The sequence below is a fragment of the Camponotus floridanus genome, unplaced genomic scaffold (genome assembly GCF_003227725.1).
Source record: "Camponotus floridanus strain SB8 unplaced genomic scaffold, Cflo_v7.5 scaffold4, whole genome shotgun sequence".
Lineage (NCBI taxonomy): Eukaryota > Metazoa > Arthropoda > Insecta > Hymenoptera > Formicidae > Camponotus > Camponotus floridanus.
The window spans coordinates 1,062,740-1,075,651 of NW_020229547.1; the positions used below are offsets into that span (position 1 = coordinate 1,062,740).

The 12,912-nt window shown below is 41.4% G+C and overlaps 1 protein-coding gene across 1 annotated transcript in view; it reads right to left on the minus strand.

The window, feature by feature from the left end:
• LOC105248823 (semaphorin-2A) overlaps nucleotides 1-12,912 on the minus strand; it is a 260,142-nt gene that overhangs the window by 139,518 nt on the left and 107,712 nt on the right. The window lies entirely within an intron of this gene.

Consider the following 12,912-nt stretch of genomic DNA (forward strand, 5'->3'; position numbering starts at 1 on the left):
GCGCTCGGCCGACGTCGGCTCCACTCGGCCGCGACCGTCGCGGAGAGCGCGCGACTCTACGGGCTCCGTGGAATAGGTCGTTGCAGTTCCTCTCGCAATCCGATAGCGATGCGACGAGTCTCTTATTTTGAGAATCGAGTAACTTGTATCTCATTCTAGAAAAGAATCGAGTCTTGACTCGAGTCGAGTTATTTTGGGCACTAGATAAAAAATATTAATTCGATAAGCTCGATTAAATTGAAAATCCTACACGAGTACAGAACCATTAAATATCGATTTTAGTAACGACTAAAGTAGAGAGCTTCAATTTTAATACTTGTTTCGCTAAAACTTTTAGAATGTTTTATAATTTTAATAAACTGCTAATAATAGTAAGTGCATAGTTTTTTTTATCATGCAACAAAAATCATAAAAGTGACAAATAGAAAAAAAAATACAAGTTAATTATTAATCTATGTTATAAAGCTATCAACTTTAATTAAATAATTTTTAAGTACAAGAAATGCGAAAAAAACACTTTGATTTTCTTCAACGAAATTAAAATCTCTCTAGAGCATATAATAATATAAGTCTCAATCTACAATAGGTAATTTAAGCCCTAAGTCTTAAGAAATTAACCAATCACAGTCGAGTATTCTCTTCATACTTGACTGTGATTGGTCAATCTCTTAAGTCTTACGTCTTAAAATCTCATTGTAGTCGCCACTTTATAGCTGGTTACTCGGTACTCGGAACGCATCATTTGATACTCGGTACTCGGTTCGTACGCGTAATTTTAGACTTGAGTTGATTGCGATCGATTCTCGAGTTGATCGAATCCTACTTTTAAGAATCGAATTTATCGAGTCTAGTACTCGACTCGTCGCATCACTAGTCACCGCAGTTCCTCTCGCAATCCGAGATACTCGCTGATTGTAGGGATGGGCGATGTTCAAAATAAAATCGATTTTAATAACATCGATTTTTAAAAAAAGAATCGATTTTGAAAATTTCTACATAAAAAAATCGACGAATCGATTAGTCAAATAAAAAAATTATTGATAAGTAGAGTTATGTTATTATAAGTAGGGTTATTATATTATTATTGAATTTTTTCATATTCCCCTATGTATAAACATAAAACCCGGAGATATGTCTGCTTAAATAAATACGAAATATGTATATATGTATACAATTAAAGAAATGTACTTTTCCTCGTACAAGAAATAAATTTTGTTTGTTGATTCTAAAATATTGCATGCGTCCTAAATTTTTATGTAACAAAATCGAAATATATCTTTTCCTTTCATAACGACGCGGCATCCGGCGCAGCTTACAACTGCCAATCAGGCCGATATTACATTTGTCGTACAATAAACTTTTTAAACGGATTGATTGGCTACAGTATAGAAAATTTCTGAAATCTCTATTTTGTAGCCAATCAATGCGCTAAAAAGGTTATTGACCTCAGAAATTATCTTTTTTGGATCACTGGTCACTGGATGGTTCAGAACACACAACAGTTAAGAAACGTTACTAGATTAATCTATATTATATCGCCATATAATATATAAAATCTAGTAATATAATCTAGTAAATCGATTGTTGTGTGTTCTGAACGCATTCAGTGATACAAAAAAAAATCTTTGACTGGCTATTGTAGGCTGCGCCGGAAGCCACCTCGTGGTGTAGGAAAGATAGGTATAATTATTTCGATTTTGCCTCATAAAAATCGAAAATCGATTAATCGACCGACAAAAAAGTCGATGAAATATAATCGATTATTTAAATTAAAGAATCGACATCACCGGTTAATCGAAAAACATCGCCCATCCCTAACTGATTGCCACGAAGAGGCGAGTTGAGCGTCGACCATCGATGTTTCTCTCTCGGAACGCGTGCTTTTTTTATGGTGGCTGTGAAAAATTTTAGGTCATGCGATAGCACGAGGGAAAGAGGATCGAATGGGTCCTCCAAATCGAACTTTGTGTCATTTTCAAAAGCGTTTGAATGTTTCGCACTTTTTCTTTTTTTTTCCTTTTTCAGGACGTCAAACGAAACGCAACCATCTTACTCGCCGTATCCGACAAAGCCGATAAAGCTTTCTCGATTCGCAACAAATCTTTCGTCGGATTTCTCTCTCTCTCTCTCTTTCTCTCTTTCTCATACGATTATTGAGATTCTCGTTTTATTGATGCTTATCGAGCAAATGCTGATGAAAAATATGTCAGATTTGTAACGTTCGAATATAAAGAGATGTAATATTGAAATTGATGTACACATATTGCAAAAATTGGTTTCTATATATATACACATATAATTACTTATCTATGATATATATAAAAAAAAGATTCTAAAAATGTTATAAAATATTTAAAATAAAATCTCGCTTTTAACAATTTAATCTTGATATTTCTCCATTCATTTAAATATTTTTCTATACATTTTTTAATCTTTCTCATTGTCAATTCTTATATAAATCATATTACAATTGAATCCAATTTGCTATGAAATTATAGAAAATTCCAAAGAAGTTAGAAAAGATTGTGATATGGGGATCAATTCGTATAACGAGAAGAAATTATAGAGAGGAACCCGAACTATTTGAAATGGAAGAAGGCTAATAATAGAGCCCTCATATATAAGCATAATGCAACGTTTCAATTTGATAGTTGACGCAAACGAACGCTAATTGAACCGAAAACGGTTAACACAATTATTCCGGTTAAATCATTCAGTTAGCGAAAATTCAGTTAGCGGTCTACTGAGTGTATGTAAATGTAATTACAATATGTAAGCGAAATCTTGTTATTCTAGATGACTATTTATATTATTTGTAAGTTCAATTAATCAGGACAAGGAACAGCAGATACGATTATACAAATTTATTTATTTCTTATCGTGTATCATTTACGTTCAATTTCAAATTTCTCTCGTGTGTACAAACAAGTAAATAATTATTCTTTATCAATGTCAAAGTAAAATTAGCAAAATTGATAAATAATTCGACATTATCAAAATTCACTCTGCAATTGTATTCGCTGTCTATGTTTCACAAAGTAAATTCATACAAACACATATATATGTAGGAAATGAATTTTGCTTGATTAAAATATACGTTCGAAATCGCGAACGTCCGCTACATCATGCGCACCGATACAGCCCGAAGGATACCGCGAGAACCAAGTCAAGCAAGGTGTATGAATAAGTCGATATGCTAATACGAAAATCCTCGAAGTTAGCTGAGCCCAGGGGCTGGTTGAGAAAGTTGCGCGGCATCCAGGCCACGGTACAAAGTGTCTCTCTTGGTAACGCGGAAAGGGAGACAATTCTGTACCCCCTGTAGAGTGTAGCGCAACGGTACATACCGGGTATTACGATCGTAGCGGGGCTACAGACCACTTCCTTTGTTGCTCGCGGTGAAGATGCAGTCGACGGAGGTAAGGGAAGTCGTAAGAATTTTAGAACAAAGGGAAAACCAGTCGAGGAGACGGTGTAAAAGCGTGGCTTTTCTTACTTCTTTCGCCCCTCTCCCCCTCCTCTCTCTCTCTCTCTCTCTCTCTCTCTCTCTCTCTCTTTCTCGCTCGTTCTGCTCGCGCTACAGAAAGACGATGGGTCGGGTGCCGCGCGACCAACAAATCCACCGGTCTATCCCATTTCATTGAAATAGTTTAGAATTGCATGAGGCCATTCGGTCGGGCCCTCTCTCGTCGTCGCGCCGCTTCTTACGACTGCCCTCATACTTTGGCGCGGTCCGAGGTGCCGTCTTTTTGGGAGAGCGCGTACAGCATGAGCGGGGCAAATCACCGGAAAAACCGTAAACTGCATCCCGCTGGTATCGTCTCGTTCAACGTTTGAAATATAAAGCGTCGGTGTGCACGACACGAGCGAGATGTGTCTGCAAAAATCGTGCCTGTGTGGAACACTCGAAGGTAAGAATCCCTCTTCGCGATAAATGCGCCAAAGAAATTGCGAAATGTCTGATGCGCGTTCTATGGAAAATTTTATAAAGTCGAGCCACAACGTCGTGTTTATTCGATATTCGGGATTGCACATTTCCCTCATTTCTATCATTTGTTTAGAAAGAGAAGTAAAAGAGAAGAAAGGTAATAAGAATGCACAGTCAAGAGGACATTTGATGGAGAATAATGTTCCTATATCGGAAAGCGATTATAGTTATATGCAACACGATGTTACCTTTGCGCGAACAGCATGATCCTTCATTAGTTTCACTTCAATAGTAGCGAGTCTGAACTATCGTAAAACGCGAGTGATGAGACGGCTTCGTGCGATATTAAAATATTCAAAGACGTCAAATCGAGTCTACATTATCCTCTTATTCCGCGAAGGTGCTTCACGCGCCTTTGAAGCTTCCACACCTCGTTGCATCTGAGTCGCGAATCAACGGATTCTTTTTTCGTACGAACGAATCGAAAAATATTTGTCGTCACGCGGATCAACAAAATCCGTATCCTCGTATAGTCGAGTGTTATCCGCGTGTTTCGCAATTTTATACAGACTTTTGCCTCTTCGTAGTCATCCTTTTATCCTTACTCGTGACAACGGGACACAATATATGAACCGAAAGTGTTGTTGCGATATATTAAATAGCAAACAAAAATATTGGAAAATTGATAAATTACGTCGAAAAAGATTCAACCTTATATAAGGCAAATTTTATATTAAAAATGTTCTAATGGAGAGAGATAACAATATATTACAGTCAAATTTGCACGCTTACGAAATAATTGCCACAATTACGATTAATATACGTTGGCGAGGAGCATTGTCTATCCATATTGCACGCGAAGCCCTAAACAGCGTGATAATTGCCTCTAGCTGTCTCGTTCTTATTATTTAGTGTTTCCTTCCGCTGAGAGACACGACAGAGCGATTGTAGCCCGGTATAATCAAGACTCACATACATCTATTCGTGTTTCTTATAACGCGATATCGTTTATTCCTTCTTCGGTACCTTCTTCTCTCTTTTCGTCGGGCCAATCTACTAAATTATACTTAATATCTATGCGATGCGGCTCTCACTTATCTCTCATCCGAAACATATGGTATAAGAATCGAGATCTCATCATCTCTTTAAGAAGGGGAAAGCGAAACGTGTAGCCCGTTGCTTATTTTATGTAGGATCCAAGCAACATCTCACTTAGCCGTAAGAATTCGCGCGCGCGCGCGTATATTCTTTTGTTCCCTAAATCCGCTTAACTGCGGCTTTATATCCTGTATAAAACAGCAAGGAAAAAACGTCAAAGAAAAATGTTGAATTTACAAAGGCTGTAGTACGCGTGCAGTATGATTCCGATCAGAAAGGAAGTATTAAACTTCGATGTAACGTAAATGGGTTTCCAAGCCATGTATATATGATTTGAAAGAGTATCGAATAAAGGTTAATATATATATAAATTTTAAGGTAGCCAGCTCAAGAAAACATAAAGAGTAGATTTCGTATCTTATTCGAGAAATAGCCTTCTATAATAGGAATAGAATTTAATAATCGTTTCTAAATTATTTAGCGATGCAAAGTAGCACTGTGCTTGATAATGCCTTTTAATTTCTCATCTATGATATTAATAAACTTTGAATTTTGTATATGTTCAACTTTATCCTCAATTTCATCCTTATTAATAATCGATTATGAAGCTCGGTGAAATGTTCACATTCGTCCAATTACATTGATAGTTTAAATCATCGCGTTTCGTTTCTAATCCGTGTAATACTTAATAATTACTAATCGATTAAAGGATAAACGGCTGTGGATGCAAGAGCATCCATCCATATTGCTCAAGAAGTGAAACTCAGATAAATATGAATAATAGATTATGTCATCATCGTAAAGAAATTTACTCTTTCCAGCACTATCATTGAATACTACAATTCATAATTTCGAAATAATATTATATAATCTCCAAAGTTACTGTTTAAAAAAAAATCAACTAATGTTTAAAGAATTGATAAAACGGAATGGAAAATATTCCGCAATTCATTTCGTCTAGTATGCATTACATCTCCAATTAATTGGCATATGCATGACTGGTCGAGCCACTATTCTTCCAGGAGATTCTTCGCAAACGGCGTTGCAGGAAACAAGGCGTCGTTCATGCCTGCTAATTTTAGTACGGAGCGCACTAATGTGCGTCTGCAGTCGATTAGAACGCACTGTTGCGTCGACCAGCCGCAGCCCGAGTAAAACGCATCTCGCACAAGTCCGCATTCCGTTCTGATTCACAGAATGTTCTAGTCAGGTAAAGCGTCTGATAAAGCACTTCTCTGGATGCCGCGCGGAAGATGAATGCGAAGAAGAGAAGACGGAGAAGGAGGAGGGATTACGCGAAGGCGCGAGAGAAAGAGGAGAATAGACGGAGGACGGGGATCTCTGTATAGGGTGTGATCATCAAAGTGACCCGTACCCCCGTTAAACGGCTCACGTCTCGATCACAGACAAGCCCGAGCAATGCCGCCGAGTGATACCAAGGGCTGCGTCGGCCGAGGGTGTCACGCTGGATTTAATTAATGCAATTTAGCATCCATCCATCATCTCTCGCGTTTTTGCCTTAACGAGGGCTGCTACCGCCGGCGTCGTCGTCGTCGTTGCTGTTGCTGTTGCTCTTGCTGCCGTTATGCCGTCGCCGGTGCTATACTAGGAGGTCTACGTGGCACTTTGATGACGAGCAAGCCTCTCGATTATATCGACACCTGGACCGCCATCCACCTCCCCCCCCCTCGCCTCTGGCGGAGCCCTTCTTCCCGCTTCGACCTCAGTCTCTCGTCGGGAACCGGGGCTTTACGGTCACCCAGCCGTATTAAACTGCGCCGTACAAGCAGCGCGTTAAGCTCGGCACGTCCGTGTGCGGTACGTTTCATCGGTGTGCGGTTATGCATGATGGTGTGCGAGCCAGCTGCGACCGATACGTCGCTCGGTATCGGGGCAATAGACATCGGCGCGGTGGGTAATAATAGTGCAAAAAGAGTAGAACGTGGGGCGCACAAAGGCGTTGGCGCCTTTGGTTTTCGTGTAGTCCACTCTCATGTCTTGTTAGCAACCGCTGCAAACAGGCGCCTGTCGTGTCCCGCTATCCGAGCGACATCGTGCGCCGCATTTAAGTGAGATGTATCACGCGTCGACGGCACAAAGCCGTTCATTTTATAGCTGCTCTTGTGTCCGTCCTTCGTGGCCTCGGACGAACAGATTTGCTTGACATCCGCAAAAAGAATTGAATTGCACCAAGAGCGAGTAAATTAATATCAAGCTTTCATCGCTAGATCGTACGCTTGGATTACAAATATTGTTACATCCAGCGACTCGAGGCTTTATTAAATTTTCGCGCTCAATGTATATATGCTTTAGATTGTATCATTATAACAGTCTACGAATAAATTGCAATTGTCAGAGTCGCGACACGCGTTTTCGTAATAAATTGAGAGAGAAGCGTTTATTAAAATTTTGCAGCGACATTATCGAAGAAGCGTGCACGTAACAAAGTCCGATTGTAACCAGTAGTAAGTTTGAAACGTATACCAGAAACATTCTTCAGAACTATTCTACAACATGCAACTCGTTCCTGTAGAATTGAAAGGGAGAAGTAGAAGTGCAGAATGTGTGTAATCGTGCGAGCGTAGTATCTATTCGATTAAAATAGTTTTCGATAAGAACATTCGAGACAATCTTCTTTTCCGGACTGCACTTCTACAATCGCGATTTCAGGTGATGACCTCAACATTAAGCGAATGCTTAGATACGTTGCGAGAAACTGCGATACGCCTCGAGCTCTAGGGCAAACTTGTTTTGCGATTGTCAGCGCGAGAAATAATATTCATAGATACATGACACACATATATGATAGTTAATAAAATTTTTCAATTAATGGAAGAGCATGGACGCTCGTCCATGTCTCATCACTTCTCAGGGAACCTTGATCAGAAACATTATCCATGATATTTTCAATCAATTATCGTCCTTCTCATTTTTACATTATTTTAATCCATTATACGATAATATAAAGGTATAGCTATGTGACACTAATATTTATTAATTTGTAATGGATAACAATCATTTAATTTAATAATAAATTAAACATCGTAAATGTTGCGAAAAGATAAAAGTTGCAGAAAACAAGATCATAATGAGATTGAAAAGTTTAATTAGATTTAAACTCAACGACCGCGTATAAGATTACATAGCGCAAAATGGTTTTAGTTCTGAAATGGTAGTGACATTATTTCGAATTTAACGACGCATACAGAAGGAAAGTTTTACGCTTTATCAAGGATTATTATATCCGTATTGAGCGGAAAGACACAGCACCTGTATTCGTGTGTCATTTAGAATTGTTCCTTTAAGATGCTTAGGAGACAAGTCACGATCGAGCCACGGTCATTCTCACGTACCGATTTTAATCCATAGAATCCGTTCGATCGCGACCAATCGTCTCGTAATAGATCCGCCAAGTCGTTGGCAGCGACGCGAGATTGGACAATGCGATTGCGCGACAGTTAAACGATTCAGCGTGTGTATCTAGGCGTGTCGGGAGGAAAAAAAAAACGAAAACGCCACGTATTTCGCGGGCGAGTCACGCGCGTGATAGTAACTTCGATCGACATTGAAATATTAGCCGCGTTAGTTCTATATAAATGGATCTCGCAGGAAGCGCCTGTCACGACAATATGTCGCGGCGATGTGAAATCCTCATATCGACGTTTATCTTCCGCCAGGTGAGAATAATGCATACGTGGAGCCGCGAGAGTTTCGAATTAATCGAATGGCTACGAAGGACATTAGATAGCGCGCCCGATCCGTCCGCATTTAGGTATTAGTAATAATAATTATCGCGACGAACCCGCGGTCTGTCGCTCGTGATCGACGTAGCTACCGTACGCGCAATATGCGTTTTTTTTCCCTCGCAGGAATGCAACATAGATTCCGATGATTAGCGAAATAGTCGAATGCATAATTACGTTAACGAGCATTGCTCGCGCCGCACATTAACTCGCGCTTACCGTCCGCAGACTTTTCGCGAGCAGACACTCGCGCAATCCGGCGATCGCGCCCGATGAATGCGGCTTAATTGGTGGGCGAGGCCTCTAATTATATAGCTGATTGTCAATGCCGTTCATCGGCGAGCCGCCATCTGCATTACCAGTGATTACCGCGGTGTGACGTTCGCTCGAAACGTGCGTCCCCGCCGTCAGTTGACTGCTCTCCTGTCCCCGATCTCTCTCTCTCTCGCCCCGACCAATTCGGCCTGATTATACATTCCGTTTTCGGGGTATTCGGGCAGTAGTGCATTTTTCACGAGCAGTTAACTGAAGTAATTAGTCATTGGACGGTAGCAAGCAGCCGGAATAAACCGTCCATCCTGGAGAGCATTTTGTGGCGCGCGGACGCGATCGATATGTCCCGCCGGTATGGAACTTTGGGGCTTTGGAACTGTCAATTGAATGCCGAATACAGACCGGAGTATCGAGTGGCCGACAAGAAAGATCGATGCGTCTGTAATCCCGGAAAGCTTAAAACATATCGATAAAATAGTGATTACTCTTATCGGAAGACTCGTCAGGAAACTTCCGATGCGCGTCGCGCTTTCAAACTTTGACAATAATAATTTTGCGCTTTCTATTCTTGCGCGTATTCTGTCAGTCAATCGCCGAATTTTATGCGCGCGAGATCTCCTAGTCGAGTGTCCGTTGTACTGAATTTTTAACGACACAGGAGCGTGGAAATGAAATAAAATGTTTACGGTCGGACGCTTTCGACCGCACACTGTGCACAGTAATATCGTTCCTATTGGCATTTAGACCGCGGCGTTGCAAATGGTTACCAAAAGCCGCGGACCAGCAGGTACATTCGATATCGTACTAGTGACGTTATTAATTCCCATCGTGGTTCCATCGTATACACGCTCGGGACGATTGCCGTTAATCGTGTCTGCGGGCCGGTTAATCGCTCAGATCGAGATGCATGATTAAAGTGAAGCGAATAGACGGCGAGAATTATCAAGCATTCGATGGAGCGTTCTTATAAATCGGTCCGAACGATTCGCAACATATTGTCTCGCGAAATATATTCTCCTCCTATAAATACCTGTGTGAATTTACGCATCCGTTATAATCGAAAGATAATTTTGCTTCGAATATCTTGGCGCTCGCCGAATCTCTCGCTGATACTCGAACCGGAATAACGCGCTCCCTTTCCGATGTTTCGATTCCGGAACAATAACTCGACATTATACAAATCAAACGAGCGTTGATATTCATGAACCCGAGGCCGGAGGGTGAAGGTATAATTGCATTACGTGTACACCCTAAAATACGACAGCGGGGATCCACTCCGTATCTCCCTATGCTGGTAGAGCTCAGTTCCCATCGAATTTTCTCTCGTATAATCGTCCGTGTTTCACGCATTTCCACCTCGAACTAGACAGAAGCGTTAACTGAAAAATGACGATGAACATTTGCCGCCCGTCTCTTTAATTTCGTTTTGACTTTTTAGAAATATTGTTCCGTCATTCCCGAGATTTAACTCCCGCGCTTCACAAAAATGTATACATTATCGAAATTTTTGCAACATTTATAGGTAAATTCACAAATATCGTTACTATTCAATTTTAGCGTTTCCTCTGTATATTCGCGGTTTACTACCAGTTTCAAACGCACGCACCATTACTCAACCACAGGCTCGATTGCATTCCACGTGATTATGGTCAACAATAATGTTGTGGAGCGTAATAATGATATGCGCGTCATGTAGGCGGACGATGCGGCGTTTGCGCGAAATGGCAGAAACACGCGAGTGATAACGAATTTGGAAAAGGAAGAGACGAACGGCGAGCAAAACGAAAAGAACCACGAGCGAACAGAATAGACGACAGGTACGCCTTTCAGTTTTGTTCGGCGAGGGGAAATTGAAACAGCTAACCGCGTTGGCGTTGACGAGGGTGAAGGGAGAGAAGAGGCCGTGCGCACATAGCGAAAAGAGGCGACTATCGGGGTGCGAACGGCAGGAAGGGTGCGAACGAAAGAGAGAGAGAGAGAGAAAGAGCGAGAGAGGGGGAGAGATAAAGAGAACGAGAGAGCGCTGGTACCACGCGGGAGAGATTCAATCAAACGAACGCATATAAATGAGTCGTTTCAGGGTAAAACTGAATTATACGCCGGCGCTTCTATATCCACATGCGTGCGTCGCTCGTATACGTATACGCACAAGCTCACACGCGCGTATCCGGATCACAGTCGCTGTCGCGAACGAACCATGGAGAGCGTTGTATATACTGGCGAATATCCGGGAATGTGCTCTCGCCGGCGGACCCTTATTCGAAAAGATTCGTTTGGATAACGCGACGATTCAATGGCACAATCGAAAGGTCGAAGCGGTCGTAGGCTTGAATAAAAACAAGCAATGTGGGTCGATGACGGAAAAAGATGGCATCGGGTTGGTTGGAAAGATTTGGGAATGGCTCGATATTAACGCTACCTGATCTATGTACTTGCTGGGTATACACGTGTACGTACATACGTACACTCGAGATTTTTCTATGCGGATATCCTACCCGCTGTTCTATGTAAAAAGAGGTAATCTTCCGTACAATCGCTGTAACGTTGAAAAGAAGACCGAGCTATTCAACTGCGGGAACATGAAAAAAGAATTACATACATACGCAGAAATATCTTCAGAGCTGGAGATGAATACGTATAGCGGAGCTTCTGGCGTATCTGTCTTTCGCAAAGATCACGCGCGACAAATCTTTCCTTCTGGAAAGTTATTCCCCGCAACTAACAATAAAGAGCTCGACAAGAAATAACGGTCGTCCGTCGCGGAGAAGCGGACGGTTTCGTAGCATGAGTGACGGCGAAACGAGAAGGATGTGGAGAGAATAGCGGAGAGCGAGAGCCCGGAGAGATATAAAAGAAGGGAGGAAGAGGGGGGGAGAGAACTCTAGCGAACCGCGCGGTAGGAAATTAAATAACCAAACTTTTCCACAAGGATTCCGGGGGGTTACTTTGGAAGCCAACGCCAGGCAGAGCAATGGCAATGGCGGTGAAGTGACTGGAAAGAATCAAAAGAACAAACGGTAGCTAGGAGGAGAGCGGAGGCGAAGCGAAAAAGGGGGAGAGAGGTGGCGGTCGCAGAGGGATACAGGGTAGGGAACGAGCGAGCGGTGAAGGCCGCAAGAAGTGCAAGATAAACGTGCCGCTGGGTCCGCCATTCCGTGTCCCTCTTTGTCCTATCGCTAACCCTGGCGTCGTCTCAACGAATTTTCGAACTTTTCGTCGTCCTCCTCGTTATTCTTGTCGGTCTTACTGGCCTGCATCGCGCGCGTCGTCGCGCGAGAGCGACGAGAAAAAGTTGGCTCGAAATCTTTCTCCGCGTTTCTCTCTTCGCCGAGAACCCCACGCCAAGTTTCTTCATTATGCCAATGACCCGTTGTCGTATCACGTAGAAAACTACGGCACAAAATGTAGACTGTATCGCTGGCCCGTTGACCCGTTCATTGTTACGATTATTAAGCTCATTCGTTGCCTAACCATTTAACTCTGTTCGCGTATTGATTTTCTCCTTACTGTTTCCTTAAATAGCTACAGATGAACGCAAGTTTTAATATAATCTCATTAGAAATATATGCATATTATATGTTTGGCATATATATTTGAATATATATTTAAGCTTATCGTGTAAAAATAGTTCTGCGTATTGCTACATTTACCATTATAAGATTGTGAAAGATTAAACATGTATTTTGTTTATTGATTTCCTAAGATCGATGTATTTATAAACAGAGCAGAGTGTAATAAACTCTTTTATATATGAGGTCTCTTTAATCTTGATTTAATTCGATTATCGTTTTCGTATAAATCAATCGTATTTAAATGTTCGACATGTTTGACATGACCGAAAACGTGTATGAATACATGTTGAGATAAATT